Source organism: Pholcus phalangioides, unplaced genomic scaffold (assembly GCF_987345545.1).
Source record: "Pholcus phalangioides strain wild (caught in Gottingen) unplaced genomic scaffold, Ppha-v1.0 ptg000009l_1, whole genome shotgun sequence".
Lineage (NCBI taxonomy): Eukaryota > Metazoa > Arthropoda > Arachnida > Araneae > Pholcidae > Pholcus > Pholcus phalangioides.
Window position 1 is genome coordinate 53,672,383 of NW_028301602.1, and position 22,066 is coordinate 53,694,448.

Below are 22,066 nucleotides of genomic sequence, written 5' to 3' on the forward strand. Positions count from 1 at the left end.
TTACTAATAAATGATGAAAATTTTCTCATTTTCATGATGATTTACGTACCAAAAAGAATCATTTCTCTCTCTCAAAATTGACTTAAACTGAAAAAAGAAATAATTTCAAACTAATAAAATGCCTTCAATTATTTTTTGGCCCTCTGATTAACCGGGTTCCCATTGGCCCATTGGACGCCGAATTAAGCCGTTGTTAATTGCTGGAGTTGTTTGCCCGTGGGCTTCGTGGGGAGTTCTGGGGTTTTTTCTCACAATGTTTGATAGGTTTAATACCCCTGGATTGAAACATTGAAATTTCTTTTCACATATAAAACGGTAAAATTAACTTTCACAGTGCAGTTCGAGGATTGAGCTCAATACATTCTTGATTGCTTTTGCAACTACAGTAAAACCTGTCTTCAATGGAATCGCAAGGGACCGAGATTTTTTTCCGTTGAGCACAGGTTTCCTCTTAATAAAGGTTCAATGATATAACGTGTGAAATTATGTAACGATCTCTTAGGTAATTGAAACATATAAAAATAAATTAATTAAAAATAAGTAATTTAAAAATAGATGATAAAATTAATTATATTTAAAATAATTGGATGCAAATGAATAATCAGTTTATAATTACTAAACAATGTATTTGAGTTCTGGCAGCACCTCTATAAAGTTCCGACCTACACTGTGTTCTAAAATAACGACATTTACGTTCTTTTTAACTTTCTCAAAAATTTTCGATCAGGGTGTCATTGTCTGTCGTGTCAGGTCACGACCACCTAGATAAGGTTATATAGGAGGTCGTGGTCAGGTTCAGGTTGTACATTATCGTCAATGTTTATGTAATCCTCAGCATCAGAACCTTAAATAGGAATTTTGTTAGGGAGGACCATGTTGAAAGAGCAACATGGTCTGGCTGCCCCTACCACTGTAAAATTCGAAGATGTTGTAGCGGTATTTTTGTTCCCACCTAAAATTTATCACCCCCCTGAACTTTGCCACCAGTATAGTAGCCCCCCCCCTTTCCTCTCTCTAAATAATTCCGGCCCTGCTAAGCCTTGCGACCACGGAATGCACACAGCTTGCAATTTTGTAAGTCTTGCATAACATTTGAAAATTCATTCCTTACACTGATTTTTGCTGTTGAAAAGCCTGCTCTTCCGAAAAATTCTGTTACAATTTCAGAAAGCTTTACTATGGTTATGGCTTATCAAAACCACTGCATTAAGTACAGAAAAGATTTATGCTAATCTAAGGTGTTGATAATGTATAACTCTCATTTGCGAGCATAGATTGAGATGAAAAATTTTACCTACTCAAAAATGTTTACTATTACTTCATAAATTGTCCTCCGATACCATTTTTATATCATTCTGATGATTATCGTCCATTGATCGCCGTGTGTGAAATTTTCCGTTAAAGGATACAATTTTTCTTTCTGTTTCCACGTTAGACAGGTTCCGTTTAACCCATTTGCATCATTCGAAAAAGTGGAAAATTGGTCAATATCACCAAAATTGTTTTATTGTATAAAGTTAGAAATATTTCAAAATGATAAAAAGCGAAAAACAAAATGGCGTACACAAAGAATTTATAATTTTACTTAGTTCAATGAATTATTTTCCAAATTAGAAAATAATTTGAAAAATTAAATTTGATAGTTTGATACAGTATATGGTAGTATTCTAGTGTTTTGTTCTTATGCATAAAAAACTGGAGCGCATATCTGCGCTTTGGTGATAATGGCCAGGAAAATTCCGCGCATATATGCGCTTATGATGCAAATGGGTAATGCAGGTTTTTTAATGTGTATTTTGGCAGTGAAGAAATCATAGGAGCACGAAATTTTTCCGTTGAGAAGACAGGTTTTACAGCATTTTCTTTTTGCAATCATGGAGAAAAAAGTAAAGTAGCAAGGTAAACGTGTAAAAGGCAACTTAGCAGGGTCGGATTAACCCATATGAAGGCCCTAAGCACTAAAGTGATTTTAGTGCCCCCCATTTTTGACTTCAACGCATGCTCCTCCCCCGTGATAATTAGATTTGTTTACAATTTTCTACTATAAGTATGAAAATTTTGATAAGTAGAGAGTTCATGTGGGGTTGAAAATAATCATTTTACCACGAACAATCTATGATGCCAGTGCTTCTGAGGAGCCTCGAGTGTCAGGGAGACCTCGTGACAATTTGATCTGATTAAAATTTTGAAGAGAGTATGTAAATTGTGTGGTAGTGTAGTTGCATACAGGGTGTCCTTTAAGAGTTAGTACGGCCATTGTCTACTCAACCATCCGTGGTAGAGATGATTTCAGTTTGAAAAAATGCTCAAAAGGCGTTCAAAAATTACCCTATACACTGAAAACACAGTGTGTAACAAAATAAAAAAAATATAAATTTTTAAAACTTCTAATTATAAAGTGACTGCACTGTATCTCCTGAGACCAACAAAAAAAATCCAAGTTGACAACTACAATGTTTGCTGAGATATTTGAATTCAAAATTTGAAGGAACGATGGAAAGGACAGCATAAATGAGGGGAAGGAGCGTTGTCGATTAGTTTTTGCTGTCCTTTCATAACTTTTCTCCAGTTTTTGAATTCAAATATCTTAGCGAATATTGCACTTAGAAACATGCAATTTTTTTGTTGGCATCAGAAGAGACAATGCAACAACTTTCTAATTGGAAGTTAAAGGACGGGAAATCAAAGAAGAATTTAGATTTTTTATTTTGAGACACTGTATTTTCCGAGGATGATATCACTTTCCACGCTATCCATACGAAGGTTTCAACGGTTGGCTGATGCGAGATGAAGTTAGGAAAGAAAAATTCAACTGTGCTGTTGTACTTGTGAACCCACGTTCTCGAGCTTTCTGGGTGAGCACACTAGACTACAAAGGCAAAGAATATCAATTTTTCCTTGGAACTTGTATGCGATGAACGGTCGGGCATAACTCAGGCCTCTGGCGCCAGTTACACTGCCACCAGTCCATGTATGGTCCCGTTTAGCGCACACAAGCTCTAACGAAAGATTGAGATATTCGTTGCCAATGCAGTCTAAGGCGCTCACCCGGCAAGTCAGAGAACGTGGATTCGATTCCCCGCAAAGACAGTTTTGAATGTTCTTCCTTTCCTAAATTCATCTTCGCATCGGCTAACCGTTGAAAAAAACACAATTTCCACTCTCAAAACTGGTAAAGGGTAATCTTTGAAAGTATTTTGAGCATTTTTTAAATTGAAACTATACCTCTCCGACGGACGATTGATAAGAAAAGGCAGCACTAGCACGTACAGGACACCCTGTATAGCTAGATAGGGGCCTCAGAAAAATTTGTTTCACCTGGGGGGGATGATGCTGTTGAGATAGCTCTGGGCTTACTTCATGGAAATAGAGCACAAAATCTCTCAATCCAAAAACTGAGCATTAACGCGAGTTCTTGTTCGAGATTAACTTTGTTTCTCTGCTTTGTATGCAGGACATAACGGCACCTCTCACACACTCCACTGCATAATACATTTGAAATTAAAATTTGAAAATTTATTTGATCGCAATTTATCATTCTCATCGGTGCCCCAACACCCCCCGTCGACAGAAATCGCGAATTGCAAATTCGACCGTGTCGGGATTTTGACCCTGTTGGGATTTTGAACTGTCGGGATTCTGACCGTGTCGGGATTTTGACTTGTCGGGATTTTGACTTGTCGGGATTTCGTCTGTCGGGATTGTGGCTTGTCGGGATTTCGTCTGTCGGGATTGTGAACGGAACCCGTCAAAAACGATGATCGGAAACGCGTGATATTCCTGACAGTCACCGGTGCGTCGACGTACGGACTGTTGCGGAACTTAATTTCACCGGATTTGCCGACATCGAAGCATAGGCGTAAACTTGTATCCGGCCATGGGCCCTCTCTCCCCCCCCCCCCAATATTTTTGAAAAGCCGGCTCGGCCCCCTTAAAAATTCGTGTGAATGGTTTCCTCATTTTGCTATGACCAAAAAAAAATTTTAACCAAAAATTGTCCTAATTATGAATTAGGTAATGGAAACAATCTGCTCAAAATTTTATTTCTTTTAAATACTCCCGATGGTCTTTGGCTTTCTTGTTCATGCCAAAATAATTCTCTCTAATTTCTTTCTTGCCGCTCAGTCCCCCACAGTTTCACTCCCCCTTTTACCATAGCCCACTAAACAATGAATGTCTAGTCGGCCGTGCTTTTACTGCCAAAGGCAGGGCTGACTCAAAGAACTTTCTTTGAGTGGGGAGGGGTGTCTTCTTGTTTGCCTGGAAAAACTCAAATGTGTCTCTTCTTTTGTTCACTGTGACCAAGGCAAAGGGGGAGGGGCGCATGATGCCAACATGAAAAGATGTGTGGTGGAAAAGGGAAAAGGCACCGACACAAAGAACATTGGGGGCTGAAAGATGTTGGTTGCCCCGTATATACGGGACTCGGCGAGTACGCAGGAGAGAGAAGGCGCATTGCATTGTTTTTTCGGAAATTATTGGGGGGGGGATTAACGGTTTAACGATTATTTAAAAATAATCGTTTTTAAACTTTATGAAACACAATTCAACAAACATCGCAACTGGCCTCGATGCAGGGCCAAACTCTTCTGACATAGATTCATTATAGTTAACTTTTAATGCTCAAAATAAAAATTTAACAAAAATTCAAATTTTTAGCTTTGCTTACCGTTCTTTTGGGCTAGAACCGTAGGATTCACCCACGTGGGAAAAAAATTAATCCTTTATGTACGCAAACTCGTTCAACTAATTTACTAGAAGATTTCGAACAACTGTATTTTTGCAGACGCGAACAGTAAATATTTTTCTGTTCAACAATATGTCTGTGAATAGAAGTTTTGAGGGGAGATGTGTCCTCAAGACAGTACAGCGAATAAAAAAGGCCGATGCGGAATGTAGCCTTTTTTTCAGAAGCAAGGAAAAAACCCCTTGATTTGTTCGGACTGGGAGAGGGAGGGGGTTACTAGAGGGGCCGTGAGCAAAATCACGTGATTCAGTACACACGTCATTACAGCCATTTCTTGCAATACTTTTAGCGGGAAAACGCTTTAAACGAGAAATATGGATGAGTATCAGTAATAAGAGTTGGCACCAGAGAGTCGCAGGACCCAAGGAGGAAAAAGTAATGCGGGATCCACTGTATACAAAAGCTTGCAGCAAAGCTGTCTCAGTATCGTAACCAGCCCACGAGAGTGGGGAGCTTCAGGCCTGGACCATTCTTGTCATTTTTTGTCTTTTTTCCACACTATTAGTTCACTATAGAGGGGGTCCGCTGAAGAGCGCAGCCTACGGGCCCCTGTTCCAGGATGTTGGGGGGGGGGGGTTCATGCGCTTTATCGGCACCCAGAGGAAATTTCACTGCGGAATACGACGTCTGTTTACTTTAATTTTCATTCTATCGAGACATTATGGCCTTCTACGAACTGAAACAGCAGGGGTCGCGCGGTAGCCCTGTATGTCCCTACACACGCTAGACGACTAGATAAGGATTATTCTAGTGGCTATAGCCCTGAGGACACACAAAATGCTGGTGTCCTTGACGTCTCAGTAGCCATGACCATCACAATGTCTTTTCTTCCTTCCTAGGAGAACGACTGCCATGAGAGCCGTGTGGGGGGGGGGGGGGGGGGGCTTGTACAATGTTCTTTTCTTCGTTTCCGGTTGTTTTTTTTGTTTTTTTTTCGTTTACTTGTACATGTGTATAGTTAAAAAAATTATCAATGAGAATAGAAGGTACGTAGTTCAAGATATCCGCCCACACGAGTACAAATTGATATGATTGATATTAAAGAGTCCTGTCTATTTTCCTATGGGATATATCTGAAAGAAAAAAAATCAAAAAGTTCTTTCCACGGGCCCCAGGGCTGGAGCCCTGTCAGCCCCCCCCCCATGTGGGGGCCATGGGCTCAGCCCCCCTTACAAAATTTATTGTGGGGGGGGGGGGGCTCAAACGTCCTCATCCCATAGGTTCCAGCGCCTATGTGTGGTGGTGGTGAGAATCGGAAGGTAAATAATATTGAAACCAAGATAAGAAAAAATTACACTCTGTACAGGATAGGCCCCGGAACCTAGGGGCTGACGCCATTTAAGCCTCCGCAAGAAATTTTGTAAGGGGACTGAGTGCGCCCAACAATGATTTCTGAAAAAGCAATGCAATGCACCTGCCTTCTCCTTCGTACACGCTTGATTCCCGTATATATACGGGAAAACCAGCAACTTTCAGTCCCCCCCGCCCTCATCCTCCCAATGTTTTCTTGAAAAATATTGGGAGAAAAACTGCACATTCTAAATGTCCATTCACAACATTCCGTCCATTCCGAACGGCCGATAATAAAACATTTTTCTAGCCTCGTTGCAACAAAATTTGACTTGGGGGGGGGGGGGAATAAAATAAAAACGAGTTAATTATAATATTGATTTACAAAACATGTGTGAAATAAAAAATAAATAAACAATTTTCAAAGGTTCAAGAGCCCCTCGGGCCGGACCTTTATAAAATTATCGAATTTGAAAGTTGTGGGGGCGACTTTGCCGCAGGCTGCAAAGATCATAGTTACGTCCCCCCCTTCTCCCCCACCTTCAAGTTTTCTTCCCGTCTGGTTGGGTGTTTCGAAGATGAGAAACGAAACTAAAATTCAATAAAAAGCTGGTGCGGGGGGCTATAAGTTGGTCACAAGACTCATAATTCCGTAAGGAATATTAACGTGGGTATCTGTCTGGTAGTTCAAGTAGCACGACGTCTCTACAACTGCCCCGGAGCAACACCTTCTAAAGCAAAAGATTGCTCCAGAAGGTGTTGCCCGAAGCAAGGCGGAGTATACACAAACACACACATATATATAGGCTAATTCCGAAAAAAAAATAGCCATGCGCCAATTTGTGTGAAGAACACAAACACGCACGCGAATGGGCAGCCAGATGTATTGGAAATGTTTCCCTGAGGAGGGGCGCGAGAACTTTCTTGAAATTTTGTCATAGATACCGTCCTCAAGGACGTAGCGGGGGGGGGGGGGGGTCCCAAAATGGGAGAAAATGTCTGAAATAGAGGGGGAAAAGATGGCCTATGCATATATTGTTCTACCACTTTGGTCCCCCTCCACACGAAATTTCTGGAAACGGGGCTGCATCCATCTTTGCTTAGGCCGGTCGTTGTATCTTTCATCAAGGCTCAACTAGTATCAGACAGTATCTCTTGGTAAGTACTATAGCTCATTAACAGTTTCTCTAATTTTGGGGGCATTTCGCGAGTACGTTAAAGGCTTAAACAGATATTCTTGAGGCCAAAAGCTTTTACGACAAACATTGTTTGGAACAAAAATTGTTATCGAAATCCAAAGTACAGTAGAACCTCGATTATCCGAGGGTGGATTATCCGGAGTTCGAAAATTACAAAACTACGGAAAGTGAAATTATGGAATTATGAAAAGAGAGCCGAGTATGAAATTACTGCTCAGACAACTCAAGTAGTTGGGGTAAGATTATTCGGTGATGGTGATTAGAAGAATGGGAACAGAATATTGTTATTGAAGTTATTATTATGAATATATTATTATGATCAGTTAGATCAGTGTTTCCCAAAGTGGGCAATATCGCCCCTTGGGGGGGCGATGAGAGAAATTTTTTTTCAGAAGATGGGGATGGAACAAAAAGTTTGGGAAACTGGAGTGTTACCCACCTCCTTTTCTCATGTCGAAATTCACACTGCAGTGAAATAGGAAATTCTTTTTGTCATCCTGTGATTTTCCAATCTAGCAATCAAATGCAGAGAATGTTTGGTGTCAATATCGATTTTCTAGTCGCCATGATGGCCTGGAGTCTGGGATTTGTCAAGCTTTGGCGTATAGGGACAGAGTTCGTATCCCCCTAGAAAATCCTTGGGAAAAAGTTAATTTTCATGTCTTTAAAAGTCCTTAAAAAATCGTAGAGGTCCTTGAAAACATTATAATCATTTTCAAGTGCTTTTAAGAGTGCTTGAATTTTTTTTTACGTGAATTTCTTCCATCAATTTTTGTCTTACTCTCCCCCTAAACTATATTCTACTGAGATGAAAACGAGTGGAACAATAACTATGAATTACGACAGTGTTTCCTCAAAGTGCGCGCCGTGGCTCCTGGGGCGTAGCTATTTTATCAACTCAGGGGCGAGGCTGTAACTAGGATTTTTGCCGCCCCCACCATTTTAAAATTCGATAATGTTTAAATAGTGTTCTTTTTTTCCACCCGTTAAATTTTGCCGCCCGGGGCAGTTGTCCCCTCTGTTCCCCCCCCCCCTCCAGTTCCGTCCTTGGTCAGGGCGACAAGCTGGAGATATTGATTTGTATGCTTATTTTTTTAAAGTGGTTCTTTTATAAGTAAAAGTTTCTACCAAACTATATAGTATATTCTTAAGAGCCGCAAATGAACCATGAATTGGGCAAGACTGGGCCGCTGGTAACAAAATGCGGAGAACCACTGAGTTACGGGACAATGTTCAAAACAGAATATCCTTTGATCATTTTTGTGGCACCACGGTCATTTTCTGCACACGAGGGCTAATTAGACCGGGGCCTACAATTTATTGCCGATTTCGAACGGCAGGCTTGTTTTTTATACTCATCGAGAGGTTGATGCGCTAACCCCTCGATGGGGGACTCCCTGTGGTAACAATTTCTTCTGCTTTCATGTCACCATTTTTGTTGTACCCCTGCGTCAGGAAAGTTTTCTGACAAGGAGGGTATCGAACTCGCGACACCTCTAAACATCCTTTGGTGCTTCAGGCAGTCCCGTCTTAACGCATGAGCCCACCCGGGCACGGCCCGGGGCCCCAAGAGGAGAGGGGCCTCGCAAAAATGAGAAGTGGTTGAAATTTTCCAGATAGGGAAAAACATCACTTGGCCTGGGGGGCCCATGATGCTCTTGAGACGGCCCTGGGGGTGAACTATCTCTGCAGTCCTTAGTAACTACTAGTCCTAATGAACTACCGGTCGGAGGACTGAAGCTAAGGACCGCTTCAACTACTAGTAGTTAAGAGGCACTATGTACTACCAGTCCTTAAGGTCACGTGACGTGAAACAGTAGTTAGAGGGGGAGAAAATTATTGGTTTCGAGAGTAACAGATCTCTAACCAATCGGGATGCTGTTTGAAGCCTACAACTACTACTAATTATTTAACAATCGTTTTTCCGCAGTGGGTTGTGGCAGCGATTTCATGTTTACAAACAAACATGTTGTAAACAAACTTTTTTTTCCGAGGGACTCGCCATACATTTTTTTGTCACCCGTGTTTTGCAGTTTTTTTTGTTCTAATATCGCTGGCTAGTTTAATTATTTTGTAAACGTATGAGGACGTTGCATTTTTCATCTTGCGACTTTTTTTTAGAATAAGATTCAGTATATAATAATAGTCAAAGTATTTTTCTTGTCCGAGCTCATGGACCCCACTTTTGGATGCTTGAAGAAGCGAGTATATGGGACCCCAGCTGCATATAAGTGGGTCGCATACTGATGAAATCAAAATTTGGAAGAAAAAAAAAATTCTTACAATAAAATGCAAGAAATTAAGGTTACCGGCACTAGTTGAGCCTATGGCCGTAATGTGCCTTTTCGGGGCAGACTTTCCCTTTTTTTTGTGGGGGGGGGGGGCTTCTTCTTGAAAGGGTTATTATGCAAAATAATTATAGAATTTTTGTGCCCCCTATTCATCTCGGGAGCCCTACTTGAGGCCCCAGCTGAATACTATTTTTAATATTGAGTGCTACTTTTTTTTAAAGACCAATTTGTTAAATGATTTTTTATTATCCATTTTTATTCCTTTTAAATTCATTGAAACAACGAAATAAGCAAATTCTTTCTGGAGCAACTAAAATAATAAATTATTGATAATTTTAATTAAAAGAATTAACTGCCTTGCTGCGTATTGTAGTTCTGTATTTTAAACTATGGGTTTCTCCTCAGTATTAAAAAATATTATCAGAACATGATTCTCTATGAATGAGCACTTACCTGTTAATGCAAGTGAATACTTCAATATTTAAAAGATATATACTTCTATATTAAAGATCTTTCATCAATTTATCTGTTTCATATTTAGCTTCCAACAAATAACTTCACCTGATAACTTTCATTTGATCGTATATTTCATTTCAGTTGATTAGAAGATGAATGATTGGTTGAAGTTGATTAATGGAAACATGAATTAAATAACAGCTTGCACACGATTTGTCATACAAAAAACATTTTATTTCAAACATATGTTCATAGAGAGCTATCATAATTTATTTGTTGTACTTTTCTTAGAAATCGCACCTTTCAAGAATATAATTTTTTTAGATTCATTAATTTTCATTTGCATCTTCAAATGTTGATTTACCTGAAATTAGAAAGAGGAAGAAAAAAACACTTTTATTATGCTTATCAATCTTTAAATGTACTGTATATTTTATTTCAAATTATAACACAGTCTTTAGTTGTATAAGTAGAGATAATTCGTGCACAATAGCACTTTGTCGACTCGCCACCATTTTATCACAGTAGGATCCAAAATACATCAACTGTGTTTTACAAGGGAGGCCTGGCATTGCACACAGATGCACTTGTTCATGTCTAGATGTATTTACCTAGGGCTTCACAAATCTTAGGAGCCAACATTGCAAAAAAGAAAATCATACTGACACCTAAAATTTTCTATGGAGATCACAAAATATTTGGAGTTTATGTCTGCATCTTCCAATATGTGAAGATCATCACTAAGTGCTGAAAAAGTTGAATATAATTTTTTTTTTACTTTGGATTATTTCTCCTAAAAATATGCTTGGCTGCCAAGAAATTTGGCCGGCACCTAAAATGTTTTTCAATTTTTCGAGCCATGTTTCTACCCTAAAATTTTGGTCAGACAGATGAAGTGAAAAAACCTATTGGCACGCAGCTTACTTAATATTTTCACTCTACTTTCAGCTTTGCTCTAGAACACATCCTTAGCAACCTCTTGTAGATCGGAGAACCCCTATTTAAATTAACATACAAATTTTGCAGTGTTGTATGGTCTCGCTAGTTAAAAAGTATAATATTATTTGTCGTCAAGTATATTGTTTTAATATTTCCATTCACAAAATTTGCTCATCAGTAAATATAACACGTTTTTCAAAGAATTGATATTGCTTTTCAGTTAGTAAAGCTTCTAAAGGTTTTTTTTAATGTCCTCCCCTCTCATTTATACGTATAGCCAAGACAAGTTTTTCAACAGTATACATGTTTTTACTTGCACTGGTCAAATTTTGAGCGGTACAAGTAGTCATTAAGAAATCTATCTTAATTTGCTCAATTCAATTATGTCAAAAAGAGTTGTTCTTTCAATAGTATCTGAAAAAATTATGATTATAAAGAAAATTACTCATAGCAAGATATTTCTCGAGAAAAACCAATATGGTATGGACTAAAAACAATGCCACCTTTCCCCCCTACCTGCTTATTTTGTTTTTGCACATATAAAACGTGTTGCTGAAATTACAATAATTTCAGAGGGTAGTATGTTTCTGTTAAGTTTTATATTGAGAAATATTCAAGTGATTTTACAGTTTACAATTTTTATGAATTTTGTATTCCTCATGCAACATAAATGAGACACTGAAATACATTTCTTAATAAACATGTGAATTTATGTAATACAGTCTCTCCGAAACGCCATTATGTCTGCGATCTGATATAACGCCAAAATTCTTTGGGTGGGATGGTGGCGTTAAATCGGGGTTCAACTGTATTTGTTCCACTAGGGTTGTTGATACAAATGAAATCAGTGAAAATGATGCGACATAATGTTAAAATTTATGTCATTAAATCATGCATGGAAATATTTTATTTTACATGAAAATAATAATGGAAACTGTTACTCAAAGTCAAATACAAAGAATTAAAATTACCTTTGTTTGCTCTGGTAAACTTGTTTGGTAACCTTGAAAACCTTCACATAACTTCGTAGCTACCTACAGCCAAGTTCCTGGGAAACAAAATTTTTCTAGAGTTAGAAAAGTCTCACAAATGTATATACAATATATATATCAGCTGTTTACTAACAACATCGTTAAAAAATAAATGCTTGTTAAAAGTTTAAATGTTAAAAGTTTCAGTTCCATAACATCTCAAAATGTTATATTTTAAAGTTCTTAAGTATTCGACATGGAAATTTTTTTTCTGTCTTTACCCATACACACAATCAAAAATAATTTTTGGCAAAAAATTAAATTTGAACACACACAGCAAGGCCCCAAATACTGAAGTAGTAATATGTTTCAAACACTAATCTGCTTCCTTTCATTATAATGTATATACCTCAACACTTAAAACTGTGCCTGAAATTAAAACTTTGTTTTTTAGTCCCATTGTACGAATTTCATTTTTTATATCAACAAAGCAATATAATGATTCCTTATTAAATATTCTTCATCCCAGAGCGAGTTATAGAGTGCAATTTTTCAAGAAGTGGCACATGATTTTTTCTGAAAATTTAACTTTCACTAAGTATTACAATATTGTTCATTTGAACAGTTCAAAATATCAAATCTAAAGTTTAATCCTTTACACTAAATTCAGTGCATGAGTTTTACAAAATTTAATATTTAACATTACTGCCAATTTTTACCATGCTTTATTTCAATTTCACCATTACTCATCACAAAAAAATTAATTAAAATTTTTGTCATTTAGGTGCTATAATTTATTATCAATGAATTGTAGCTTATTAGTTACTTTGTGCATTGAAGGGAGGTTGATCTAAAACACAAATTTTCAATTTCCTTATTTATAGGCGATTATTCATAGCATAGTCATCCAAGCACAATTTTTATTGTGCCAACAATATTCAAATTATTTATTTACACACATGCTCAATTTATTTAGACATAATTTTTCATTGAAAAAAATTAATACGGCAAAAAACATAGAATGTAAAATTTCAATCTGATATTATCGTAATTGCAGATTTATGTTTCATTTGCCATGTAAATATTTTCAATACAATCCAAAGTATACATGGGCTATTTGATATTTTTCAGCATTACCAAGTGGGATCCACTGCCCTATTGATTGCGTGACATTGTCCATAACGCATTTACCGAGCAAAAAAATATTAAGAATATTTCTAAACACTCTTCTTATATAGTTCGACAGCAATAAAATAATTCTTACCTCAGTAATGAACATGCTAGCACTTCGTCGTGGCTTCGATCGCCGATGTCAATATACACGTATACTACAGCAGGTTTTTGAGGATATAACGATGAATCACTTCAACTTTGATGACACCGAAGATATAATCCAAGTTTTATCTGTCGTTATTATCGTAAAAAATTTTTTAATTCGAAAAAAAAACAGCATATTTCATCGCTAAATATCGCAGCGAGAGCTCGCGGCCAGAGGCGAAATTTCCTCTTTTCCAAGATGGCCGCCGTGAACTACTTTTCTTGACGTGCGTCTGCAGCCTGCGGTAGACCCAAAACCAGCAACCAATCAAAAAGCATCATTTTGACGTCACCAAAAAGGGAGATTCCCCTCCCTTCCTCGCTTAGCGGTGACTTGTCCTGCTTGGCGACTTGTATCAAGGTTTCTAGAATATATAAAGGACTTGTATGCCATGTTGGCGAGAGAAATTTGTGGCGTCTGTAAAAAAGAATTTCAAAAGTAAATCCCCCCCCCCCCCCTTATTAAGGAAACACGTGAGAAATGTCCACAAAATTTTATGTGAAGGTTCCATTTCTTGCTTTGAAGGGAACCGTTCTGCAAAGTTTAGAACATTTTGTGATTACAGAGAACATTTGAAAGAAGTGTACTCTGTTACGAGGATATAATCATCAAGAACAAATGAGTTTTCCTTCAAAAAAATTATAAACATGGATTTTTTTATAATTAGAAAAAAATCTACGAAACAAAAAAATAAATTTTATAAGTCATTTCATACTCGCTATTCATGCGAAATCTGCGTTAAAACCCTTACTTTTTAGTTTATTAATCACCTTTGCAATTTAAATATTGAAACAATTAAGTTTTATGTTTTTTCTATTTGTATTTTTTCTGCTTTAACGGGGGTTTGATCCTTAAAATTTCTTGGGCTGTGTACTATTGACAATAACTTAATATGATTTTTAAAAAAACAAGTAAGATTCATCCTGTTTTGATTCTATCATGTCAGACATAATATATATAGAACATTTATTTATAAAAGCATGCTTATTTTGATTGGATACTGGTGATATGAATGAATCACATTTAATCATACATTAAAAAAACGAAGATAGTAATGAGAAAAACAAAAAAGCCGCAGTCGAGTTAGTGGGATTCGAATCCACAACCTTCGCAATGCGTGTCTTAGGCCGGTATTACACTATGAAAGTTCTTTGTCAAAGATCATTTATAAAATACGTTTGACAAAAAATTTCATAGTGTAATGGGCAACTTCGATAAAAGTCGCTCTTTATCAAGTTTTATTTTATCAAACTTAGCCTCCTCTTACCTATATTTGAAAAAAGATTAATGCTGATGCTTTCTATACTGCAGTTTCAATTGCTGAAGTTTACGTATAGGCTATACTTTATGATTTCATAAAGAAATTAGAAAATGAGTTGTAAGGTAGTCAGTGGGAGCTACAAATATCTTAATGCCGTATATGTGAACATCAGCCTACAAAAACAGAAACAAACAGTTGGATGCTTATCGGTTATAACGAATTCAATTCCGTCCTAGTGAACCTGCAATGCAATACTAAAATAATGTTGAATATATCGTTATAACGAATGGTCATATTTATATTTAAGGGATACAAGGGGTCTCATATTTTCAAGTAATACGTCACCACTCGTGGTGGTGGTGGTGGGGGTTCGCGTTTGCTGACTTTAATGACAAGGTGGGGGGGGGGGGAAGAAGTTCGAGTGATGATTGTTTGAGAAATAGAGGGGTAACAAAATATGAAATTGGGTTATGGTATTTGGTTGGTATATATGAAATGGTATATTATTTCCGAAAGTAAAGTATTTATGTAAATTAGGCCCTATACTTCTGGTACTTGCAATCAGGTAGTGGGAGCCCTATAACATCACTCGGTCTGGGGCCGTGGCCCCCACAAGGGGTGGACTAACAGGGCTCAATCATCCCGGGCCCTGGGGCCCGGGATGATTTTCATCATTTTTTTGTTTTTTCAACTATAAATTCATCATAAAGGGGAACGTGAAAGATCCCAGCCTAGGGGCCCTGCTTCAGGATATGGGGGGGTCATGCCCGGGGCCTTATGATGCTCTTAAGTTTGACAGACATGGGTTATAGCAAGATTGGGGTTGGATGGGTCAATGAAGGTTACATGTCGTGGGTGACAATCTACGAGTCCGCAAATTTTAGGGGCGGGGTTGTTTCCAAGTTTTTCTTTCGGGAGCCGCACTGGTGGATCGATTTTTTTTCAATGGATTAAGTTCCATAAAATCGAAAGTTGTATTTCAAGAAAAAAGCCCGAATATCTCTCTGAAGCACTACCGTACTATTGCGAGAATCGACGTCGGGTTTGTTTTGTCAACGCGATAGCTAGATGGCGATCTCTAGCTTTAGATAACGCTCTGATTCTGTTCATTCCCATATAACCACTCAAAGAAGGATCGACGTAACTACAGATTTGTGTCAGATTTCCTCACTCTTCATAAGCCAATGCGCCACAGCGTTGGTTGATTTTCAACTTTGAGCCCTGAAGGCTAGTCGATCTCACGTTAAAAAGTCGCGATACTGAGAGCAACAGTCCTACAATAGTACAAATATTCAATCATTACGCTTCACTCACAGTTTAAAATATCGATGGCAGCACTGGAAAATCAGACAACACTAGATAGGCACTCAGACTGTTAGGTACACTCCCACATTTCCGGCACAACTCACTCGGTAGTAACTTGCCCATGACGATAGACCGGAGTTTTGCTAGGTTTGAAAGAAAGTCTTTGTAAACGTTAGAACCATTGAAATATTGATAACAATTCAATGGACTACTTACAGACATGATTCCATGGCTCCCTTGTCTCAGTCAACGGTTTACCCACGGCTCTCTTAATACTTGAAATACTACTTCAAATCACTGAACAGTTACACATCAATATAGATAGCTTGGCTCTGATAAAGGCTGGTGACTCACCCATAGAAGCTGCGACTCACACTTTGAGAACAACTGACTTGCAGTACACGGGTATTAATATTTTATTCAAAAGCTACGTGAACATCTTTAGTGTTTGTGATACATAAGTAAATAATTTTAATTTCTTAAAATTTTTAAGTCTGTTCGATGACCACCTCTTCCATTATCGCGAATAGGTTGAGGACTCAGTTTTCTTCATTAAACTCGAATATTTACGTTGTATCGGTTTTCACGAATATCGGATCTGTCGAATTTTTTTCACGTACCACTTCGATATCCGGGCTCGACTGACACATCACTGGATTTGTTGGTTCATATAGATGGTACATTTATTTCATTATCATCTGAGATAGTTGACAGTAAACCAATATCAGGTGGGAAATCTTTTATCAAATATTGCCTCCTCATCAATGTTTGATAAAAGAGTTATGCTGATGCAATTCCTATCCTGCACTGTGACGTATTAACTCTTCAAAAACCTGTTATTTCTACGCAGGGCCGCAACTAGATATTTTGTCACCCGAGGCAATCCGGCATTTTGGCGCCCCTTGTAATGTAGAAGCAGTTAAAGGGTGAATTCGGCACCCCTTCTGGTTCAGCGCCCGGGGCACCAGACCCGCCTGCTCCCCCTATTTACGGCCCTGTTGCTACGTTACCTTCTCCTCTCACTTACCACTCCCTTCTCTGGAGAGAAAAAAAAGATTTTTTTCCGTGTGTATTTCTCGGATTAAAAAAAAAAACTTGATTTTCTATCATATTTATTGTTGAAAAAAACCCCGCAAGAATCTATAACTAGGCTGAGGCAATCGGGACATTGTCCCAGGGCTCCGAGCCGAATGTGGCGCACAAAAATTTACACTTACTAGGGGTCTGTTCATCCAAAATTTGGGTCCGCTTTCCGGACCCTTCACAAAATTCCGGATCCGAAAAACGAACCCTTCACGAAATAAAAAAATAATGAATCCATAAATTTGAAATTTCATTTCTTTTGCTATAGATCAACTAGATTATTTCGCTTCCCACAAAATTACTCATTTCATCCAGGTTTAGGTTCACTGGTATTCAAGGCCATTAGTTAGGGTCCCGACATTTCCAGAGGGGGTGCGGGGTCATCATGCGCTCAATGCGTGGAGAGGCGGATCAGTGGGCAAAGCGCACTCGGCATCATAGGCAGAGATAGACTTGGAAGTCTGGGGGGAGCGATGATGATGATGTGTCAATTCATCTATACATATATGGATTAGATCAGTCGACTTTATCTTTGATGGTGGGGGGCAATGCCCCTCATGCCCCCCCCCCCGTATCTCCGCCCATGCTCGGCACCCCCGCGTTACATCTCATGACGAAATAAGTTTTACTTAAATACTTATTACTATTATATATCAATAAGTATCATTCACACTAGTAATTATAATTATTAAACAATTATTAATTAATCAAGATGGTTGGGGGAACGATTGAGTTAATGATGTTAAATTAATTAAAACGGGCTTTAACTGGTAGGAGTAAATTAATTATGAGCATCAATTACTTAAATAGCATCCAAAACACATCATGGTGGTTATTTCGTTTGTTAATTCATTATTTGTTTATAATTAATGAATTATTATTCATAAACTAATCATCATCAGGAACTAATAAGTTCGTGATGATCAACTGATTCATTTAAAACGGACTTTGACTTAGTAAAAATCCGAAATGGAAACGTTTACAAGCGTTTTTTGGACTTTCACCAACTTGCTTTGGTAAAACCCGAGTCTTTGGGATTTTACCGTGCCATAATTATAAGCCGTAATATGATGAAACACGGGCAATTTAGTCGCTAAACCTTTACTCTGAGCGTTGTATTCCTCAACTTCTTCATAAACTGACATATTCATTATTCATTAAGTTGCGTTCCTAGCTAAAGATGTAATGCATCAAAATAATTAGCTTCTTCCGCAAATTACTCCATCCAATACAATCAGCCACATAAGTTTCATGTTTTTTAAAACCGAGGCCATTACAGAGGTTGCAAATGATAAATTTCCTATAGCAAATTGTAAAAAAATTTCTTCATCCAGAACTACTACCAGCAACAGCACACGACAAAGGTCGGGATTACACTATAAAAGTTTGATAAAAGTTCGTTTATAAAACTTCAAAAATGCAACCAATAGGCGGATCAGTTAAGTTCGCTCGAATGTAACAGATGTGTTTTGTATTGGTTTGTTTGTTTTGTATTGATTGGTCACATTTTTCAAGTTTTATGAAGGAATTTTTTATCAAAGTTTTATAGTGTAATACTAGCCTAACGAAGACTGACAAACGGACGAAAACTTTTGCAAAAACAATTTCATATAAATCTTTTATATAGTGTAATGTGGTCCATTTCCTTTATAAAATAAATTAAAAAAAAAAATTGAATACAAAATTTATAAAAGATCTTTGCCAAGTTTTATAAAAGAAAATTTATCAAACTTTTATAGTGTAACGCCGGCCTTACGCTCTAACCACTGCACTAATTGCGGTTATAAAACACCTGTAAAATTAAGCATATCTATCATTAAGCGTCGCCAAGTATGTTGGCGTCAATCAACAATCGTGCCGAATAACCAAGATCATATCCTGGGATCAAGCTCTAGTGAAGCTGAGAGGAAAAAACCTTCTCCACTCCCGATTTACTGACGTCATAAAATGCTGCTTTTTCATTGGTTGCTGGTTTTGGGTCTACCGCAGGCTCTAGACGCACGTCTTTTCTTGCTGCTTTAGGACTGGTGCTAGGCAGTCCTTAGCAGCGGTCCTAAGTAACTACTAAAAAAAAGTCCTTAGCGTAGAGATAGTACCGAAAAGTCGAACTACTGGCCAGCTAAGGACAAATCGGCGCTTAACTACTTTTTTTCGGCTAAGGACCACAGAGATAGTTCACCCCCTGGCTTCAGGCGAGTATCTTATCGACCTGGGCTAACGCACCCCTGAAAACAGAATATATGATCACGCACACCTGAGGTATTTCTCAACTTTGAAAGGTGTTGCTAAAACCTGACAGAAAAACACTGCACTTAAGATCTTGCTGCGAAATCATTTCAAACTTAAATTCATGAATGACAGTTTCATACAGGGCCGCAACTAGATGCATTGTCGGCCGGGACAAGCACAGGCACTTTTACGCCCCCTTTTTAATTTTGAAGGAGAGGTTAAAGGGTGAAATTGGTGCACCCTCTAGTCCAGCGCTAGTGGTACTAGACCCCACTGCTCTCCACTAGTTGCGGCCCTGCTAAAATTTTTTACATTTTTATTAAAACTCTTCTAGATTGTTCTGCAGCAGCACTAATTCTTCTGCGCGTACGTCGCAGATTTCGGCATATTCTGCTTTGGGGATTGTATAAGAAACATTAGAATTAAGTATCACTGTAAATAATTGTCGAAAATTTATTTTATTGTAGTAATATACTAGGGAAGCAACGTAACTATACCCAAAATGAGAAGCGAACAACAGCTAGATGCGTTTTTGAACTGTATAAAGTTCCTTCAGTAGCAAAGGAAAATATAAATATTTAGGATAAACATCATTTTTCGACTCTGTCTTGAACAGCGTGTAACTCCCGCAATAAGGAAGGGTTATCTTTTAATTTTTCTTTGCTACTGAAAGAAAGAACTTCATACAGTTTTGAAACGCGTCTAGCTGTTGTTCGCTTCTCATTTTGGGTATAGTTACGTTGTTTCCCTAGTAACCTTTTAGTGTCTCACTTAAAAGGTGTTTCAATTCTATTTATAGAAATGAAGTATTAGTATAGAATGTAGTATTTTCGAAAGAATTCATAGTTATTGTAAGTAACATCAGAATTCAGTATTATCTATATACAGGGTGTCCTGTAAGTGCTAATACGGCCTTTATCTCATCAACCATCCATCGTAGAGGAACGATTCTAATTCGATAAATGCTCGTAAGGCGTTCAAAAATTACCCTGTACCAGATTTGAGAGTTAAAATACAGTGTGTCACAAAATAAAAAAATCTGAATTTTTGTACTATCCCCTGTCCTATAACTTCCAATTAGAAAGTTGTTGCCCTGTCTCTCCTGATGCCAAAAACAAATTCCATGTTTTCTTAGTACAATATTCACAGAGATATTCAAATTCAAAACTCGGCGGAAACTTTGGGAAGAACAGCGTTAAATGCGGAAAAACCATTTTACCCGCATTTAACGTTCTTTCAGAAAAAACTGTTTTTTTTTTAAAAGAGCTGAGCTCAATGCTCAATTTGTTGACTTTTTGCTTTTATATAGAAACCGAACAACAAAACACGGTTTTTTGTTTAAGCTTTTAAATAACACATTTTTTTAATTTTAAATCTTTATCAAATCTGGGTAAATTCGAACGAACTGCCTATTTTCAAATCTTTATTCAAAACTGATCAAAAACATCATAAGAGTGTTTGAGATTTAAGAAACAATAATGCATGTCAATCTTAGCACGGTGTTTTGAGTAATTTTACAATATTTATTTACAATAACCCCAGAAGGCATGAAATGCACTTATACTGGAAGAAAAAAAAAAAAAAATAATAATAATAGTCAGTACGGGAAGCACTTCGCATACGGAGCCAGGTCGAAATCCCCAATAGTGGAAGCAAAGCTCTTATGAAGAAAAGCTACTTATTAAAACAGTTGCTCTGTTAGTCTAAATTAAAAATTACTAGTATAAATCAAAGTGTACAGTACATTTCACCACAATAATTTAAGTAATAAGGAGATAAAAAAGATGAAAAATTGCTATTATTTTTTTTTTCGCGATCTATAAATTTTATTAATATTGTTATTTTGATTCATACTTTAATAAATGTCATATTACTTTAAATTTATACGATTTTCATAACATCGCACATTAAAACTGACGGAACTCCGCCTAAGTCGTCACTCCGCTTAAGCCGTTATAATTTTTCGGTAACTTGAGGTGACGACTTATCGAGGTTTTACTGTATATAGAACATAATTAACTACTACAGGAGTTGGGCACGTCAAACCCCCTTTATCAAAATTTTTTATGAGTATAAAACTTTCATCGTGTACACACATTTCTTTCTCAACAGTTAGGTAGTCTTTACATTGTAAGCATTTGAGTTTTTTCATTAAGGCATGGGAGCAATATCCTGCTATGTACATGAACACTTTCAAATATTTAGTGGCTGCCTTTATGTCATCATCTACTATACAAACATTTTCACCTTCGCATTCACTCAAATTAAGTGGAACATCCTCATGTTCCAGTGTGAATGTTCCACCTATAAGAGGAATGTCAGCCGATGCCAAGCTTTGAACTCTCAGTTTCTTTTCGCACTCAAAGACCTTCCTGAGAGTCCCATTGCATTGAGCACTGGCTAATTGTCTATATTTGCCAAACCTAACCTCCAAATCATTCGTTTGGATTTTTCCAGCTAAAATATATACAAATCCCAATTCTTCTATACAGTATTTTGTTAATTCCAAAATAGCTGTTGTTGTCTGTTCGAGAGCAGCCTCGTGAGTTTCCTTTAAGAGCCCTCCCGTTAGACAATTCATTGCTTTCCAACTATTCAACCACACAAGGAAATCTTCTAGAAAATCAACTTTTTCATCATGATCTCCTTGCATAGGGGTCATAAACGGGTCCCTTTGATTTCTGCCTTTAAAATCACTTTTTACATTCATCATCTCCCACCACTTTATGATTACTCTGATAAATTCAGCAGTATCAGTAAAATGAGGGATATTTCTGTCTGGACCCAATATATTTAAAGCCTCGCAAACAAACTTATTGAAGACTTTGAGTACAAGTTTGACGTTTTGTCTCTCTAAATTAGAAGGTCTGAGAGATTTCCATGTTAGTCCTCTTGCATATGAGACAACATTTGCAGTCCATATCATACAGTTGTCTCAATGACGCAAAAGATGCTGTACAAAAATTGTCAACTGAAA

General features: G+C 37.5%; 1 long non-coding RNA gene across 1 annotated transcript; it reads right to left on the reverse strand.

Moving 5' to 3' along the window:
- Nucleotides 1-10,246: 10,246 nt before the first annotated feature.
- Nucleotides 10,247-13,410, reverse strand: LOC149083306 (uncharacterized). Its single transcript, XR_016193311.1, has 3 exons — nt 13,158-13,410; nt 11,894-11,970; nt 10,247-10,347 (listed from the first exon to the last, which is right to left on the reverse strand). It is a non-coding gene; the product is annotated as an uncharacterized LOC149083306 (long non-coding RNA).
- Between the last annotated feature and the right edge of the window lie 8,656 nt (nt 13,411-22,066).